The 19,270-nt window shown below is 46.2% G+C and overlaps 1 long non-coding RNA gene and 2 pseudogenes across 1 annotated transcript; 1 reads left to right on the top strand and 2 right to left on the bottom strand.

Moving 5' to 3' along the window:
- The first annotated feature begins 719 nt into the window (after positions 1–719).
- Positions 720–3,663, top strand: LOC113887767. Its single transcript, XR_003509817.1, has 3 exons — positions 720–1,017; positions 2,678–2,808; positions 3,245–3,663. It is a non-coding gene; the product is annotated as an uncharacterized LOC113887767 (long non-coding RNA).
- A 7,703-nt stretch (positions 3,664–11,366) lies between these two features.
- LOC113887964 lies at positions 11,367–12,406 on the bottom strand (annotated as a pseudogene).
- Positions 12,407–15,317: 2,911 nt separating this feature from the next.
- On the bottom strand, positions 15,318–16,348 carry LOC113887963 (annotated as a pseudogene).
- Between the last annotated feature and the right edge of the window lie 2,922 nt (positions 16,349–19,270).

Below are 19,270 nucleotides of genomic sequence, written 5' to 3'. Positions count from 1 at the left end.
CAGTCTGTTGTTCCATGTCCAGTTCTAACTCTTGCTTCCTGACCTGCATACAAATTTCTCAAGAGCCATGTCAGGTTTCTTTTACAACTACGAAAACTGTAACTTTAAAATCCTAAAACAGCAATAAATAAAACTGGAATATCATTACCAAATCAGTATTCTGAAGAAAAGAAATCTGGTAGAAGTAAAAATATTTGATAAAAATGAAATAGATAATATGCAGAAGTTACTAGTTTAAATCAGGAGAAAACAGAGATCTAAACTTGGTTTGCTCGACCCCTACTAACCTGCACTATCTAGGAGCTTGACTACTCTTTGAGAAAATTCTGTTCCAGTGTCATCTTACCTTGTTTAGATGGTGAACAACATATTCAATACGTTCAATGTGTTTTACATATACCCAACCTGTGGCTTTCAAAACTTTAAATCTGCAAACAATGTGATTTATATGATTAATACATTTGTATTCTGAAGCACAAGAAAACTTATGAAAAGTAATTAACATTTGAAAATACTGAACTCCTCCCTCATCTCCTTAATCTAATCAATTTTCACTAGATACTTTTCCTATGGATAAAGCAAAAATGATATATATTTTTAAAAATGAGTTGCACTTAAACTCCCTTACTATATAAAACAGTAAAGAACATACAAGTTTTGTTCCCTCCACCCTACTACTCTCTAATATTTAGGATCTTGACAGCTCTGTTTCAAAACAAAAGGGAAGAAAGTGTCTTGGCCTCCCTCCCTAGATGTGGGAGGAGCTGTAGGACTTGGCCCTGGAAGGGGCACTGGCTTCAGGCATTGTTGGAGCCCTGGCCGCGCCTCTCAGCCCTGCTCTCTCTGCCTGATCTCTCAGAGCCTCGTCATAGAGGTCTGGGAAGGAAGTCCGGACGGTATCATGGATCTTCGCCAATACCTCCAACACCTCCATCTTATTGGTTTCAAACAAGCTTTCGGGCCACACAGGAACTCGTAGTGTGGAGCATCGCCACTGGGCACCTGTCGGTACTTCAGGTACTTCTTCTGCACCAGATCTTTGGTGATGAGCCTTCTGGGTTCCCCAAAGATCCAGTGCCTCCTCCCAGTATAGACCCCCAACACACTGAGGAATTCCCAGACCTCCTCCCTGGTGGCATGGTTACCCTTCATGAAGATAGTACCCAGGGGCACCAAGAAGAAACCAGACTTGGGCAGACCCCATTCATCACTCAGACCTTCATCGCCCCCGAGGTTGAGGTTGTTGATGAGGGCGTTGATGTTCCTGCTACGGTCGACTTCCGTCAGCTCCAGGCCAAATACCAGCTCCATGTGCTTAGAGGCTCTCCTGAGGATCTCAGGGATGTGCTGCCTATACTTGGTGCCAACGACCTTCAGCAGGGTGTGCTGCGAGATGGGCTCCTTCTTGGTGTACTTCTCCAGGAGGAACTCCACCAGCATGCTGGCCTTCTTGGTCAGAGGACCTATGCAAGGACTCTGAGTGGCAGGGGCTGCCTGGGACGCACCTGCATTTTCCTCCTCTGGGCCCTGGGCACCTTCATCAGATCCTGCACAGGAAGGCCCTGCATCAGGAGAGCTAGGGGCCATGGCTTCCTGAAACTCCTGGTGATCTCCAGTAGCAGGGGAGCTCGGAGGAGAACCCTGAGGGACAGACGAGGGGAGGAGGGGCACTTCTCTTTGGGGGCTGCAGCAGCACTGGTCTGGGCCTCCTGGGGACACTGAGTGTCCCCCTGGACCTGGTGGCATTTCACACGGGCATGGTACTTCTTCTTGTGCCTCTGAGGCATGGTGACACAGGTTATGGATCACAGGCGCATGCGGGCAGGGGGGCAGGCAAGGAGGGCACCTAGAGGAAGGACAAGAAGATGTTGTGAGCAACTGCAGTGAGGAGATTCCTCCCTGGCTTGAACCAAAGCCGCCTCTGAGGGGTCCCTGAGGCCAGTGCTCTAGGACCCACAAGTCTTGTGTTCTCCTGGTGAGCCCCTCCCTTGAGACGACTGAGTAGGAAGTGAGAGTGATCGCTGGGGCACAGTCAGACAGACCTGCCTGGGCTTTAGAGGAAAGCCTGTGGGGGCTGGCAGGGGAGGCAGGTCCTTTCAGTTCACATTTCAGAGTCATGATGAAAACCGGGGCAAGTCTCCCTCATATCCCCCTGCCCCCAAACCCATCCAACCTGTTCCCTCTCTTGCTTTGAAGTTGACATTGCCACCTTCCCTGTCACTCCAGACGATGAGAGGAGGGAATGTTCAGAACTCGGATGAAGGAAGCTGGGACCCCCCCTTCTGCTATCTCGAGGCTGCCTTTTCACAACCAAGCTGCAACCTCCCCTGACAGACCACTGCCCCCATCCCCGTGTTTGGCTGGGAGGAAGTGCTGGCCGCAGGGGAGGGTCCTCAGTTGGCCGTGTGATGCGGAGAATGGTCATTACCCTGAATCCCCCCAAGCCCTGACATCCTCCCTCTGCTGACCTGCTGCCAGCCCTTTGGAACGAGGTCCCCTCTTCCCCGAGTGTTTCGTGTCAGTAATCGCAGTCAGGGAGCCCCTCAACCTTCAGAACTTCCCAGATGCTGACCGGTTGCTTTCTGGCCAAGTCACGGTGGGTAAGGGGTTAGGCGTGGCCGCCAATCGTGGGTGTGGAGACACTCAGTCCCCCACGGGTCCCTCTTTCATGCCGCAGAATCCCGGACTTTCCTCTACTGAACAGAACCAGGGTCCAGCAACCCGGCACCCAGATCTACCACCTGTGGACCCAGGTTATGTCCTGAGATCCCATGTGCGTAACCGATGGACATTGGACCTAAGAGCCAGGTACGAGCTTCCTGGCGTAGAGCAGGTGTGGGGTTGCCGGGGGGCTGGGAAGTCCCCTCTTTTCGGATGGAAAAGGTGTTGGGAGTGACAGGGCATATCTTTGTAACTATCCAGTGCACTGGTAACACATGTAAACTCCGACTTGGACCCCTGATGGGACCTCGGACTCCTCCCTCTGGTCACAGCTACAGCAGGTCTCAATGATAGCAGCCCTCTCAAAGATGGCATTGCACCCCGGCATGGATAGGGAGCCGTCACTTCCTATCATGCACATCTGGGCTCCAGCAGGATGGCAGGGGCGGGGCCTGGGTGGGCGGCGTTGTGGGGGGTTTCCAGCAAGTGGGGGGATATGGGACCTTCGACTCATAGTGGGTCCTGGGATGTACCTGCTGATCTCAGTCAACTGGCCTCACTCCTTACCTCTCACTTCTCTCAGTAAACCAAGCAGGAAGAATTTGGGAGCCCGAGCCTGAAAGCCTTCCTGGACCTGCTGAGACAGACAGTGAGGGCACTCTGGGGCTCCTTTTGTGCAGAGTGATCCTCTCTGTCCTCTATCTCTGCCTTCCTCCGACCGTAATGCTGCATTACATTCCGTCTGCTGACCTGAGGGCAAGACCTCACCTGGAAGATGTCAAATCCACAGATGCCTGGTGAGAAGTGCACCGGCATCTCATCTGGACACTTCTGCCTAAGGCTTCCTGGAACTGGTTGCTGCAGGTAAGATAAGCAAGAGGGAAGGATGGGTGAATGCCTTCTGTGGTGTGGAACCCCTCACATCTCACTCAGGATCTTCATATTGACTGCAGGTGGAGCCTGGAAACCCTTCCCTTTCTGGTATAAAACCACCCCTGTCCCCAACCATGCTCCACACAATCCCAGCAGAGAAAGTGAAGGGGCTCCTTAGCCTGACAGTTCTCACTGTGGGCTCTTAGTTGACTGCAGGTGCATTGCTTGAAAGTTCTGAGATGAATTTTGGTCTTTTTGTACAATTATTGTGATACAAGCTTTTCTCTTTTAGTCCATGTGTGACAGTCTCTTAAGCTCATCATTTACAAGGGCCAGTTGTCATCCACTATCAAAGTTTGTGCTGGTTATTGCATGACCTCTGGGCCATACTGCCATGTCCATCCCAAAGTTTGGTGCCCCATGTTCCTGGCATGGGGCTCTGAGATGCTGTCTCAGGTTCTCCAGCGAACCAGTAGAGATTAATAGTCCCACGGCCCAGTGGAAGAATCAACCACTCCAGTTTCAAGCCTTTTCCAGCTGATCCTGTTGTCTGTTTCCTTTGTGACCTGCACACCTGTGTCAGCCTCAGAGTACTCCCCCACCTGGGTACTCACAGGGTCAAGTTCAATGGAGACATTGTTCCTCAGGGAATATTTAGTTTTGTGTTCTTGCTTTTGTTAGTAGTTGTCTTTATTCCTTGTGTAAGTTTTCCATGGTTTGTTCTGGGTACAGGAAACAGCCGCCCACGTGTGACTGTGGTCTCAGCTACTCTGGATGTGGTACTATATCTGTAAAGGATTTAAGGAAAATCGACAGTCTTACAATATGACCTCAGAAATACACATAACATACTGTTCTGTTTGAGATTTCTTTTTCCTAAGGCGCTCAGGAAATTCTTGTTGCCTTCGTATAGACTGCATATATTTTCTAAGGTTTCTTTGTCACTACATTTTTCATATTGTTGCTTTCATTTATGGTGTGTTTTCTATTACATGGTTTGAGTATTGTCGATTCTTCCAGAACAGTCTCTTGATTTTGCTGTGTTGATCATTTTATGCCAGATTTCTGAAGTTAGTTATATGTGGCAATGTTTTCTGAGCCTGTTTCCTAAGAATTTTAATTCAAGGATCAAATTCTTACTGTGATATTTTGTTTTTCATTATTGCACTTTTATTAATTTTGCATTGGAGCATGTAACTCTGTACTGACTATGTGTTCTTATGCATATTTTTTTCTAGTTTTTAAATTAGCAGACTTTTAAAAAGCTGTTTTAATCGACAGATACTTGCTGTATAATGTTGTGTTGTTTCTGCTATACAACAGGATGAATCAGCGGTACGTATACATATTCTTCCGGCCTAATGAGACTTCCTCCCACCCCCTCATCTCACCCCTCTAGGCTGTCACACAGCACCAGGCTGAGCTCCCTGTACTATATAGCAATTTCCCACCAGCTATCTTTTGTACACATGGGACTCGATATTTGTCAGTGGCACACTCTCAATTCGTCCTACACACGCCTTCCCTTGCTGTGTCCACAAGTCAATTCTCCACATCTTTTTCACTATTCCTGCCCTTCAAATAAGTTCGTGAGTACCATTCCTACTTTCCATGTATATGCGTTAATGTATGTTACTTTTCTGTTTCTAACTTACTTCACTCTGTATAACGGGCTCTAGGTGCATCCACCTCACTACAAGTGACTTAAATTAGTTCCTTTTTATGGCTAATATTCCATTGTATGTGGCTACCACAACTTCGTTATCCAGTCATCTCTCAGTTGAAGTCTGCTTTGCTTCCACGTCCTGTCTATTGTAAGCAGTGCTGCAATGAACACTGGATATAGGTGTCTTTTCAATTATTCTTTCTCAGTGTATATGCCCAGTATTTCTATTGCTGGGTCATATGTAGTTTTAATTATAGTTTTAAAGGAATCTCCTCAGTATTCTCCATAGTGGCTATATCAATTTCCATTCCCACCTTTTCTCTAAACTCTCCCCAGCATTTACTGCTTGTACAATTTTTGATGATGGCCATTCTGACCTGTATGAGGTGACACCTCATTGTAATTTTGATGTGCATTTCTCTCATGATGAGCAATGTAGCTCCTCTTTTCATGTGGTTATGAGTTTGTTGCCCCTCTGTATTTCTTTTTTAAAAGAACAGATTTGGGATTGGAGAAAATTCAGCAGATAGAATAGAGAGGTCCCATACAGCCACTCTCTTCCTCCACTTGGTATCTTCTATTATTAACATCTTGTATTGGTTCAATGGATACAAGTTCTTTTTTACAGTTGATCAACTAATGTCAATATGTTATTATTAACTATTGTCCATTGTTTACAATACATTTCACTTTTTGTGTTTTACAGTTCTTTAGTGTTTTTACAGATGCATGATAGTATCAATTCAGCCAACACGGTGTCGTGCACAGGAATGTGAATGCCCTATGGATCTCCCATTTTCCATCTGTTCATCCCTCAAAACCTCACTTGGAATCCCTGATGACTACTGAATGTTTTACTCTTTCTAAAGATTTGCATTTTCCAGACTGTAACATTGATGGAATCATACAGTATGTAGGCTTTTTGTACTGGCTCCTTCTGCTAATCAATATACATTGAATTTTCTCTATAAGGTGTTATGGTTTGAAATGTTTTCTTCCAGGACTGAATAGCATTCCATGTAGCTTACCATAGTTTGTTTACCCACTCGTGTCCTGAAGGTCATCTTTGGTGATTTCGGTTTTTGGCAGCTATGATTTATTCTGCTATTAAAATTTGGTTGAAGGTTTTTAATGGGCTTAAGGTTTTGGCTCTTTTGAGTAAATACCTTAACGTTCATTTGCTATATCATATGATAAGACTATATTTAGCTGAAAAGAATTTGCCAGACAGTTTCGAATGTATCAGTATCACTGCCTTCCCTTTAGCAGTGAATTCGTTTTCAGGTAGTTTGCCTGTTTCCTCTTCATTGATTTGGACTTCTGTGTTTCTGGTTTGTTCCTTCATTTGTGTAGTATTTCTTTTCCTTTTTCATTATTATTATTATTTTAGTTATCGTTTTTGAGGTCTCCTTTTCCCAGGCTTCAAGTTTGAATTCTTTCTTCCTTTTTGTTTATGCCCTCTAATGTTGGTCCAGTGGTTTGTGTAAGCTTCTTATAGAATGAGATTTGTGCTGTGTTTTTGTTTGTTTGTTTGCTTTTTCCTCTGATGGGCAATGTTGACTAAGGTGGTATTTCTGTCTGCTGATAATCGGGTTTCTATTTTTGTTTTCTTTGTGCTTTAGATGAGGCGTCCTGCAGAGGGTGCTATCAGTGGTTTGGTGATGCTGGGTCTTGTATTCCTGTGGTTTACTTTGTGTCAGTTCTCAGTATTTGATATCCTAGGGTTAGTTCTCTGGTAGTCTAGGATCTTGGAGCCAGTGGACTCACTCTAAAGGCTCAGGGCTTGACCTTGAATTTTGCGTGGGTCTATATATTCTTTTCTGCTGGTCATGTACTCCTGTCCACTCTCAGCTGGTATTCTGCATGCACTTCTGTGTCTGAAGGTGTATTCCTGATGTATCCATGGAGAAAGATGTTTTCTAGAACGTCCACCAACTCTTCTTGCCATCTTGTTCCTCCTGGGCAAAATTCATTAGAGTCCCCTTGGACTGCAAGGAGATCTAACCAGTCAATTCTAAAGCATATCACTCCTGAATATTCATTGGAAGGACTGATGCTGAAGCTCAAGCTCCAGTATTTTGGCGACCTGATGTGAAGAACAGACTCATTGGAAAAGATCCCGATGCTGGGAAAGACTGAAGGCAGGAAGAGAAGGGGACTGCAGAGGATGAAATGGCTGGCATCACCTACTCAATGGACATGAGTTTCAGCAAGCTCTGGGAATAGATGATGCACAGGGAAGCCTGGCATGCTGCAGTCCATGAGGTTGCAAAGAGTCAGACACGACTGACAGACTGAACAGAACAGATGAGTCATCAAAACATTCTTGTCATTCCTATATTTTCTGGATGAGTTGAAGCCTTTCCTTGCTGCAAGGCTGATTCCCTTACGGTGGCAAAGAAAATGTAAGAAAATATGTTCTCTGCTTGGTTTATCAAGTGTGATCCAGGCACACATTTCCCTGGGCAAATTATATGAGCTTTAACCAAAACCTTGAGGGCTTCTTGAAATTATCATTGTCCCTATGAGCCACAAACTTGAGGGAGGATTGACAGAAACAATAAAAAAACTGACCTCTGGCAACATAAGAATTAGGAACATGGGGCTTAATGAATTACAAATATGATGATAATTTTCATGAATTTTTGAAAGATTACTGTCTTTTAAAAATCTTTCATTTTCTAGATATAAGGAAATTTTTTAACATAGCAATTTGATAAATTGTACCTTGTCATTAGAATTGAAACATTAATTCTTCTCTCCCTACCTATCACTCCAGAAATTAGAAACTCTCAGTGTTCTTATTTTCTTAGGAAAATTGTTATTTTTCAAAAGTTCAATGAGAATCTGTTCTTATAGGGGGACAAAAGTGGAAACATTGATTACACTACCGAGACTTTGACTGGAATGTCATATCTGACAGACACAGGTAGACTTGGATATGACCAGATAACTTGAGTAAACTAAAGTTAAACATAGGGAGCCATAAAAACCCGTTGGAAAAACAGCCTGGGACCTTGCTGACAGAATTCCCATCAGCCTTACCAGGTGAGTAAGGAAGATCACTTCTGGCAGACACAGGAACTTTAAGATGTTTTGGGGACTTCAGGAAGAGAGGCATTCATCCAGATCTCTAGGTTTGACAACAAGTCTTTGCTGTGGCTTCATAGCCTCAAGAGGCTATTAAAATTTCCTTCTGGAGACTCCTTATGAACCATTCCAGCAAAGCAGATTTAAAAGCGCCTATTGGCAAATTCGTCTAGTCAAGGCTATGGTTTTTCCTGTGGTCATGTATGGATGTGAGAGTTGGACTGTGAAGAAGGCTGAGTGCCGAAGAATTGATGCCTTTGAACTGTGGTGTTGGAGAAGACTCTTGAGAGTCCCTTGGACTGCAAGGAGATCCAACCAGTCCATTCTGAAGGAGATCAGCTCTGGAATTTCTTAGGAAGGAATGATGCTAAAGCTGAAACTCCAGTACTTTGGCCACCTCATGCGAAGAGTTGACTCATTGGAAAAGACTCTGATGCTGGGAGGGATTGGGGGCAAGAGGAGAAGGGGATGACAGAGGATGAGATGGCTGGATGGCATCACTGACTCGATGGATGTGAGTCTGAGTGAACTCCGAGAGTTGGTGATGGACAGGGAGGCCTGGCGTGCTGCGATTCATGGGGTCGCAAAGAGTCAGACATGACTGAGCGACTAATCTGATCTGATCTGATCTGATTGGCAAATTGTTATTCTTGCTGTAGTTAGATAAATAATCAGGCTGAGTTTATTGAATTTAGACTTCCTTTGCAAACAAATTAGGTCTTAGTTTTCCTGTCTTCGGTAGAAATGAGGGACATGATAGACAGAAAAAATTGGTTCAATAGAAAGTGTACTACACATGTGTGGGTATTAGGTCCTAGTGGTATTACGTTTCCTTGAAGTTTTATTATTTACTTGCAAACTGGGTTGGATCCCGAATTTTTCTAGTGTCCACCCGTATCTAGCTGCAACTTTCTTACTAAAATTCCCGATTTCTCCCATCCTTTTGATGTGTCTGTGAGGGAGACGGTAAGCTCCAAGTGATACACCTCTGCCATCTTGATCCGCTCACTCTCCCATTCTTTTGACTTGAATCACTGAAAACTAACATTGCCATTTTCCTAAAGTCCTGCAACGTGAAGCTACATGACTTGATGCAAAGATCAGAGAAATTTTCACAACACCTTATGTTCAAATAGACTTCATGCCTGTTGCTGTATGAGCCACTCAGAAAGTTAACCTGATCACCCAGAGATATTGCTAACTGTGATAGAGACATTTCAAACGGCAATAGTTGCTTCGATCCTGACACCTAGAAAACTAGACTGACTACCCCCTCAGCTCAGAAACTGGTTTATAACCAGCTCCAATGATAAGTGTCTGCTTTTCTTTTGTTTCCATAGAAATGCCTCTTATTAATAACTACCTGATACCACTTGCATCCGAGACCTAGCTTTGGGAGCCCACCTGCATCACAACCTATTGAAATGAGATACCGCTCTTTAAATGAACTGACCTGTTCTCAGAATGATGCAACTGCTTCCATGAAATGGAGGACTCCACTAATCCATTCTCTCTCTCCACAGTGACCAGATCAGCTTTTACCATGTGAGACTTGCAGGCAAGTTTCGGAGGAGGGACCTGTCAAGGCTTAGGGCACTCTGCCCCCAAATATATCACAGTGGCGTATTGATCATTTTGAATTCAAGTTACTTAAGAAACAGCCAACAGAGGAGTGACATGCCGCCACCCCCCGATTTCTGCCTCCCTGAGAGCAGGAAATACATCTCATATGAAGGATGTACTGCCTGCATCTGGAGGCAGAGGGAAACCCTTCTAACCAGAAATAGGCAGTTCAAGCAGAGAAGCCTGTATACACAAATCTTGTTAAGTCTTTCATTTACTACCCTGGGTACAGATTCTGTTTAGATTCCTTACTAGTTGAGTACCTAAAACCTAAGTTGATTTGTCCTGTTGATTACTCACAAATTGTTTTGTTATCTACAAAATAAAGAAGCTGCCTGCTTTGCCCACTACTTAGGTCCTGTTTCTATGACACTTCTTGTGCACGTGAATTGCAATTTGTGTCTTTTTCTCCTGTTACCCTGTCTTGTGTCAAGTTTATTAGTAGTCTAACCACAAGAATTCAAAAGGGGTAAAGGGAGGAATGTCCTTCCCTAAACACCTCAAGGGAGTTCACCCTTACATCTCAGAAACTCCCTGGAGACGATGGGCATAGAATACCAGTCTGTGCACTGGAATCCCCTGCATTGAGATAAGAGCAGAAACACCATAGATTTCTGTCTGTTAGGGGCCAAATTGTGTCCCCTCAACAAATGCATATTGAAGCCACAACTCAGAGTACTTCAGAATGCAACTGTAGTTAGAAATAAGGTCTTTAAAGAGATGGTTGAGTTAAATGAGGTCATTAGGATGGACATAAGCCAATGTGACTATAAGAAGAAATTGAGACACAAAAGGAGGCACCAGGGATATATGCATTCAAAAGGAATGCCAAGTGAAGAGGGTGGCCACCTGGCAGCCAAGGGGAGAGGCCTCAGTGTAAAGCAGCCCTCATCTTGGACTTGCAGCCTCTAGAACTCTGAGAAAATAAATTTCTGTTGTTTCAGCCACAAATTCTGTGGGGTTTTGTTGTGGAAAGCCTAACAAATCAGTATGTTAGCCCAGGTAGAGATTTCTTCCTGGATAGTCTGTTTACTTTACTGTCATTTCTTAAGGCTATCTCAAGATCTTGCTTATGTGATTGCAGCTCCTTGTTTCTAAAGTTGTTTGGGCATAGGCTAGATCTTGATCTTAGCCTCACCAGAACTAGCACAGAGCCTTTCAAAGAGCAGATGCTCAAAAAATAAATGAAGACAGTAAGAGGTCTAACTTGTTAAGATTTAATACCTCCTGCATTTTTCAAGAAGCATATTGAGGTATAAATTATTTAATTTTGCAAAACAGAAGACAGAAAAGATGGAGAACAATCAAAGTTGATCATGTTTTGACATTTTTTTTCATTTTTTCATTCCATTGTCCCAGCAGTATTATTGTGGGATTGCTTCCCATTTTAACAAAAGTCCCTATTTTGATGTCAAATTTTCTTATCTGGATGATTTTTTTAAAGTCTTGGTGTTCAGTAGGGGAGGGACAAGCTGCTGGACGTGGCCGTGGAACATGCCTGGAAGTGACAGTGGTGCCAGGCCTGGCTGGAACTGTGGCTCGAGCTCTCTCCTCCTCATCTCGCAAAGCTTCTTCATATTGTGATGAGAAGGCACTGGGGACCGTATCATTGACTTTTGCCAAAAACTCCAAGACTTTCATTTTGCTGGTTTCCGCATGGGCTCATGGGCCCCACAGGAACTCATAACATGGAGAATTGCTGTTGGCAACCTGGCGGTACTCCAGGTACTTCAACGTCACAAAGTCTTTGGTGATGAGCTTCCTGGGCTCTCCGTAGATGTAGTGTTTTCTCCCAGCATATACTCACATCATATACAAGAATTTCCAGCTGTCTTCCTCAGCGGCACAGTTGCCCCTCACGAAGATCACACCCAGAACTGTCATCAAGAGACCGGTCTTAGGTAAGCCCCAACCATCACACAGTGTCCCATTGTTGGGCAGGTTCAGTTTGCTGACAAGGTCATTGGAGTGGATGGTTGAATCAACTTCCTTCAAGCCAACTGCAAAGAGAGCCTTGATGTGTTCAGAGGCTCTCTTGAGAATCTCAGCAAATCAGTCGTGGTATCTTGAGTGGATAATCTTCAGCATGTCTTCCTTCATGATGCGCTGCTTCATTTTATGCTTATACAGAAGAAACTATTCCAACAAACTTCTCATGCTGTTCAGAGTATCACTGTAGGTGTTCTCAGTAGAAGTTGAGGCATTGGAGGAACCTGAATCTTCCTCATCTTCACTGGTATCTTCTTCGTCAGATGTTGTGTCAGAAGTAGTTGAAAAAGTGCTGGTAGTAGATGGGGCTTCCAAAGACCCCTGGGAAGTGCTATTTGACCCAGTAGCCGATGAGCTCTGTGAATTATCTTCTAAAAGAGAAGAGGTAGAGGGAAGCTCTTCCATTACTGCAGTGGGCTGAACTCCCCTGTGACTCTGGGGCTCATATCGGGCCTGGTGGCATTTCTCATGGATGCAGAGCTTATGATTCTGACCCTGAGGCATGATGCCTGTGCTGGGGAACAATGATTAGAAGTGTGAGTAGGAGGGCAGGTGATAAGGGTCCACACGAAGACGAAGGTTCAGTGTGCAGCTGCAGCAGGGAAATACCACCTTGGTTATCAGGAAGGCTACATTTGTGGTTTTCATGAGGGCACTGTTCTGAAAACCCCAGGGCTCCTATTTTCCTAATCAGCTGTCCGTTGGGAAACACATTGAAGGAAATTAGAGTGATCTTTAGGCTTCATCCTACTATCCCTGCCTCAGGCACACTGGGATGACAGAAGGGGCTGGTAGTCTCCTACACAGAGGCATCTGCTATTTCACATTCAAGACCACCACCCAACTAGTGGCCAGTCATAAGACCCATTCCCTCTGCTGTCCTGTACTTGTCATCACAAATTTCCCTGGGATTTCTGAGAAGTGAAGAGGTCCTCAGCTTATCACCCCAGTCAGTAGTTATCACCCAGTACTGAGTGCTCATTGGGAAGTTTTCTGTTCTGGCCTCTGGAGTCCTCAACATGAATTAAGAGTGCTTCCTTTGGTGCCCCATAGGGCCTGGTGTCCCCACCCCTTTCTTAGAATAGTATCTGCACCTTCATACTAAGGGGTTCACTTCCTACACACCTGATATAAATAAATGTTGGTGGAACTTCAGCTTGATAGCTCTGCCCTGGTTCTTCAAGGGCTACAAGGAACAGGGCAGGATTCATTATCACTTCTTTCATTGGTAGATGATCCCTCAGTCCTTGCTTTGACCTCTGTTGTGGCCTGAAATTCTACCCTCCCTTCCCCTTAGGTCCACCCCATCTACTACTATACTTTTTTATAGTAGGGCAAGCATCTCCATGAGACCCCTAGGAGAAAGTAAGATTCTCCTCATCTGTCCATACCCATCCTTGGTCTTCTGATGCGCAGAGGATGAGAAGAATCATATGGTTATGGTGTATGTGGTTCCCTTCGTCTTCAGGGTATTCAGTTGGTTTCTGGAAAACCTGGAAATAATCTCACTGCTGGCCCTAGTCTATACCCCTTGGACCATGTCCCAACCCCACTTGTGACTTCATAGAAGGAAATGGGCATGTCATGTCAACAATGAGCAGGTATCCCAGGGATGCCAGGAAGGGCAGGGTTCTGTGTGGTTTCCTCAGAGTTCTGAGATCAGGGGGTTTCGTAAGTCCAAAGCTTGACTCCTGGCAGAGTGTGGGGCTCCTTTCTCTGTTTATGGACGGGAGCTCTCTCAGACTAAGGTCCTCACTCCCTGTGATGCCAGAGAGGGAAAGTCTGGGAATGCCACACGAGGCTACTCCTACCTGTGCCTTCAGGGACCACATCAGGATTCAGGCTTCTTGGTAACAAACTTCCATCACAAATTTTATTTCCAGGCTATATTAGAGAATATGCAAGTCCAAACAATAATCAAATCCACATCAAATCTAATGCTCCCAAGCAAGTAAAACTAAGCAGTATTTCCCTATTTGAGCACCTGTTTTAATAGGTGTTTGGGGTTAACTTCTCCACATGGATGCAAGGACAAGTTTATTTGTCTCAAGGACCAGCAACTTTCCTCTCAGGTGCTTTTGCTTGTCCAAACCACCCCTGATTTAATCCCATTGACAGTAAAAATTGAGCCCTCCCTTAAAGTTTGCCAAATTACACTAAACATAACCTAATTAAACTGCCCGTTTACCAGAGCAAGTTCTGGTGCTCCCATCCCAGAAAAAGAGAGACAGTCCAGTGATGTCTTGGCATCTAGCTTCAATGGGTATCACCCCTATTTCTCAGAAACTCTCTGGACAGCTTTTGATCACAATGTGTATTTTGAGTGTTCACTTGCCCTGGCTCAAGTGCACAGGGCCCCTTCCATTCCCTATGGTTTTCGGATACCCCCAAACAATGGTGAATACATGGTTTAGATATACTCCAGGTTTACAGCCTCACCTCTGAGAACCTTCATATGAGTGTCTGGCATCACTCCCACAGCTTCATCTAGCCCATCATGCATCTGGACTGAAAGTGACCTCCCACCGAGGAACTAGACTTTTCCCAAGACCCAATGCCACCTTAATCAGGTAACTTGGACTTGATTACTCGCATCTGGAACCTCCTCTTCCACACCTCCCCCATTTAAATTTATGATTTGTTTATTCCTTAGAGTTAGCTCACCACCTTCCTTATATGGTCCCTGCTGCTAGACTCAAAATTCCATGGGCAGTGGCTTGGGCTTCATTTTCTTACCAACCCAGTACTATAAGACAGCCTTCTAAACAGAAGATGGTCAATTAATTTGGGAGAAAAGCAAATAATGAGCAAAGACTCTCCTTTATTATGATTTAAATGTCATACAGTTTGAATAAGCTAAACAAATCTAAATCCATGTTGTTAACTTTTACAAGGAAAGAGGACAGATAAGAAGACAAAGAATAAACCAGCATTTAATCTGAAAGGTTTGTGATCCCAAATACTTATCTCTAGGATTCTTACACATTTCCAAGTAAAATTCTATTCCAATGTTATGTTACGTTGTTCTGGACCATAAGGAAAATATTGAAGTCTTTTCAACTTCTTTACAAATAATGAACTCCTAGTCTTAATCCCAACAGCAGTAAACATTATATCCATGACATTAATGAACCTAGATTCTGAAGCAAAATAAACCTTATGAAGAGTAGTGACATTTAAAAATAGAAAAAACCTCTACTTCCCTACCTTAAATCATCTATTTTTGACTAGATATTATTCATATGGATAAAAGGAAAACATGTATATTTTGTTAAACCTGCACCTAAACTCCCATACAACTTAAAACTGTGAAGAACATATGGGTTTTGTTCCCCCCACCCCTACTACCCCACGCTATTTAAGAGGTGGACTGTTGTCTTCCAATACAAAGGGAACAAAGTCCCCTGACCCCTCCCTAGATGCAGGAGGAGCTGCAGGACTTGGCCCTGGTAGGGGCACTGGCTTCAGCCATTATTGGAGGCCTGGCCGTGCCTCTCAGCCCTGCTCTCTCCACCTGATCTCTCAGAGCCTCGTCATAGAGGTCTGGGAAGGAACTCGGGACCTTATCCTGGATCTTGGCCAGAACTTCCAACACCTTCATCTTAGTGGTCTCAGCATAAGCTCGTGGGCCCCACAGGAACTTGTAGCCCGGAGGATCACTATTGGGCACCTGGCGGTAGTTTAAGTACCCCTTCTGCACCAGATCTTTGGTGATGAGCTTTCTGGGCTCCCCAAAGATGGAGTGCTTCTTCCCAGCATAGATCCCCAACACACTGAGGAAATCCCAGATCTCCTCCTTGGTGGCACGGTTACCCTTCATGAAGATGATGCCCAGGAGCGCCATGAGGAGACCAGACTTGGGCAGCTCCTCCTCATCACTTGAACCTTCCTCAACCCTGAGACTGAACTTGTTGACGATGGTGTAGATGTTCCTGCTGGAGTCGACTTCCTTCAGCTCCAGGCCAAACACCAGCTCCACTCGCTCAGAGGCTCTGCTCAGGATCTCAGGGAAGTGCTGCTTGTACTTCCTGCTGATGACCTCAGCATGCTGTTCTGTGTGATGGGCTCCTTCTTGGTGTACCTCTCCAGCAGGAAATCCATCACCATGCTGGCCTTCCTCGTCAGAGGATCTTTGCGAATGCTCCGAGTGAGCAGGGCTGCCCGGGCGGCATCTGCACTTTCCTCCTCGGGGCCCTGGGCACCTTCCTCAGATCCTGCCCAGGAAGCCTCTGCAACAGGAGAGCTAGGGGCCACGGCTCCCTGAAGCTCCTGGTGATCGCCAGCAGCAGGGGAGCCTGGGGGAGAACCCTGAGGGGCAGAAGAGGGGGAGGATGGGCACTCCTCTCCTGGGGCTGCAGCAGCACTGGCCTGGGCCTCCTGAGTGTCACCCTCGACCTGGTGGCATTTCCCACGGGCATGATGCTTGTTTCTGTGATTCCGAGGCATGATGACACAGGTCAGGGACGGCAGGCGAGCATGCAGTTATGAAGGTAGGCTTTGAGTGGCCTTGAGGAAGGACAAAGAAATGTTGTGAGCACCTTCATCAGGGAGGGTCGTCCCTGGTTTAAACCAAGTCCGCTTCGTAGGGGGGCCTTGAGTCCACTGCTCTAGGACCCACAAGTCTCCTGTTCGCCTAGACAGCCTGTCCCCTGAGACCTGTGAGGAGGAAGTGAGAGTGAGTCCTGGGGCGCAGCCAGACAGCCCTGCCTGGGCGTTAGAGGGGGGCCTGTGGGGGCACGCAGGGGAGGCATGTCCTTTCAGTTCACATTCAGAGTTAGGATGAAAAATGGGGAATGACCCCCTAGCACCTGCCCCAATCCCTCTTCTGCTCTGAAGCTGATGCTGCCACCTTCCCTGTGACTCTGGAGAAGGAGAGAAGGGAGCGCTCAGCCTCCCACCTAAAGGTCCCAGGACCCACCCTTCCGTACACAAGCTCTAACCTCCCCACACAGACCGCAGCCTCCCTTCCCCGTGTTTAGCCGGGAGGAAGCACTGACTAGAGGGGAGGGTCCTGTTTGGTCCGTGTGTCTGGTAGGATGGTCCTCACCCTGGCTCCTCCTGAGCCCTGACATCCTCCCTGTACTGACCAGCTACCAACCCCTCAGACCGAGGTGCCCTCCTCCCTCAGTGTCCCGCATCCAAGATCATAGTGAGGGTGACCCGCAGCTGTTGCAGCCACCTAGATCCTACCCGGATGCTTGGGGGCCAAGTCGCGGGGGGTGGGGGTTTCGCGTGGCCGCCGTTCTGGGGGGTGGAGACCCTCAGTCACCCCCGATGGTCCCTCCTTTAGCTACAGGGCTCAGGGCTTGCCCTGTACTGTGCAGAACTGGAGTCCACCAGCCCACGACCGAAGCCTTCCTCTCGTAGACCACCTGTGTGAAGTGGATGGACTTGGGGCTTGAGATGCAGGCCCGAATCTTCCAGGGGAGAGTAGTGGGAGGGTGGCCGGGGGTTGTCCGGCCCCCTCTTTTCAGAGGGAAAGGCTTGGTCATGCTGGACGTGTGTCCCACACTTGTAACTCACGTCACCTCACACTTGGACACCTGATGAGACCTGGGAGTCGTCCGTCTGGACTCCCTACATGACAGTTCTCTAAGACGGCAGCAGCTCTCAAAGATGGCTTCGAAGCCCCAGCGTGTGTGCATGGTTGTCACTTCCTGTCATGTACTTCTGTGTTCCAGGCGGACAGCAGAGGTGGGGCCAGGGCGGGCAGGGTTCCGGGGGAGCTTCCCGGAAAATTGGCATGTGCACTTTCCTTGAATTGTCGCGGATCCTGAGACCTTCCCTGTACTGAGTGGAGTCTACCGGCCTTCCTCCTAGGCTCTAGCTTCTGTCCGCAACCCAGCAGGAATTGTTTCTGGCCTGGCCGAACAGGCTTCCTGGAGCTCCTGAGAATTTCAGTGAGGGCACATTCAGGCCCCGTCTTCTGGGCTGGGTGATGCTCCGTCCACTCTCCATGTCTTCCCTTGACCCCTGTAGGTGGTGGGTACATCCCATCTGCTGATCTGAGGACAAGGCCTCCCATCGAAGACATCAAGTCCCGAGGCTTCTGCTGAGAAGTGCACGTACATCTCCTCTGGACCCTTCTGCCTGAGGCTTCCAGGAAATGGCTGCTGCAGGTAAGATGAGCTGAGAGGGAAGGATGGGAGACTGCCTACTGTGGTGTGGAACCCCTCACATCTCACTCAGGATCTTCATATTGACTGCTGGCAGGGCCTGGAAATCCGTCCCTTTCTCGTATGAATCCACCTCTGTCCCCAACTTTGCCCCACACCATCCCAGCAGAGTAAGTGAAGGGGCTCCTTAGCCTGACGGTTCTCACTGTGGGCTCTTAGTCGACTGCAGGGGCATTGGTCAAAAGTTCTGAGGTGAATTTCTGTCCTTTGGTACAATTTTTGGGGTACTAAGTTTTCTCTTTTAGTCCCTGCGTGATAGTCTATTACGGTGATCACTTTAAAGGGCCAGTTGTCATCCAATAACAAAGTTCGTGCTGGTTATTTCATGACCTCTGAGCCATGCTTCCACATCCAGCTCAAACTTGTTCCCCATGATCTTGGCATGGGAGCTCTGAGATGCTACCTCAGATTCCTTCAGTGAGGCTGTAGGGATACATGGCCCCAGGGCACAGTGGAAGAATCAAGAGCTGAACTTTAAAGCCTTTTCCAGCTGATCCTGCTGTCTTCTTCCCTTGTAGCCTGAACAGCCCTTGTCAGTCTCTGAGGACTCCCTCACCTTGACACTCATAGGGTCAAGTTCATTAGAGACTTATTTTGCCTCGGGCACTATTTAGTTTTGTGTTTTGGCTTCTGTTAATAGTTGTCTTTATTCCTTGTATAAGTTTTCCATGGTTTATTCTGGGTACAGGAAACAGCAGCCCATGTTTGATTGTGGTCTCAGCTGGTCTGACTGGAGTAGATCTATAAAGAGTTAAGGAACATCGACAGTCTTACCATATCTGCTCCTCATGAATACACATAACATACTATTCTGTTTGAGACTTTTTTCTCCTAAGGCTGTCAGGAAATTCTTCTTGTTGCCTATATGTGGAACGTATACATTGTTCTGAGGTTTCTTTGTAGGTACGTTTTTTTGGTATGGTTGCTTTTATTTATGGTGGATTTTCTATTACGTGATAAGTAATTATTGATTCTTCCAGGCCAGACTCCTGATTTTTCTATGGTGATCATTGATAACTGAAGTTATTTATATGTTTGAATACTTTCTGTGCGTGTTTCCTCAGATTTTTAATTCGAGGATAAATTCTTACATTATCTTTTGCTCTTCATTGTTCCTGTCTCTTATTCATTTGGCATTGTTGTATATAACTCTGTACTGGCTATGTGTTCTTGCCCAGATTGTTTCTACATT

Source organism: Bos indicus x Bos taurus, chromosome X, assembly GCF_003369695.1.
Source record: "Bos indicus x Bos taurus breed Angus x Brahman F1 hybrid chromosome X, Bos_hybrid_MaternalHap_v2.0, whole genome shotgun sequence".
Lineage (NCBI taxonomy): Eukaryota > Metazoa > Chordata > Mammalia > Artiodactyla > Bovidae > Bos > Bos indicus x Bos taurus.
This window is presented reverse-complemented; position numbering and strand designations above follow the sequence as displayed.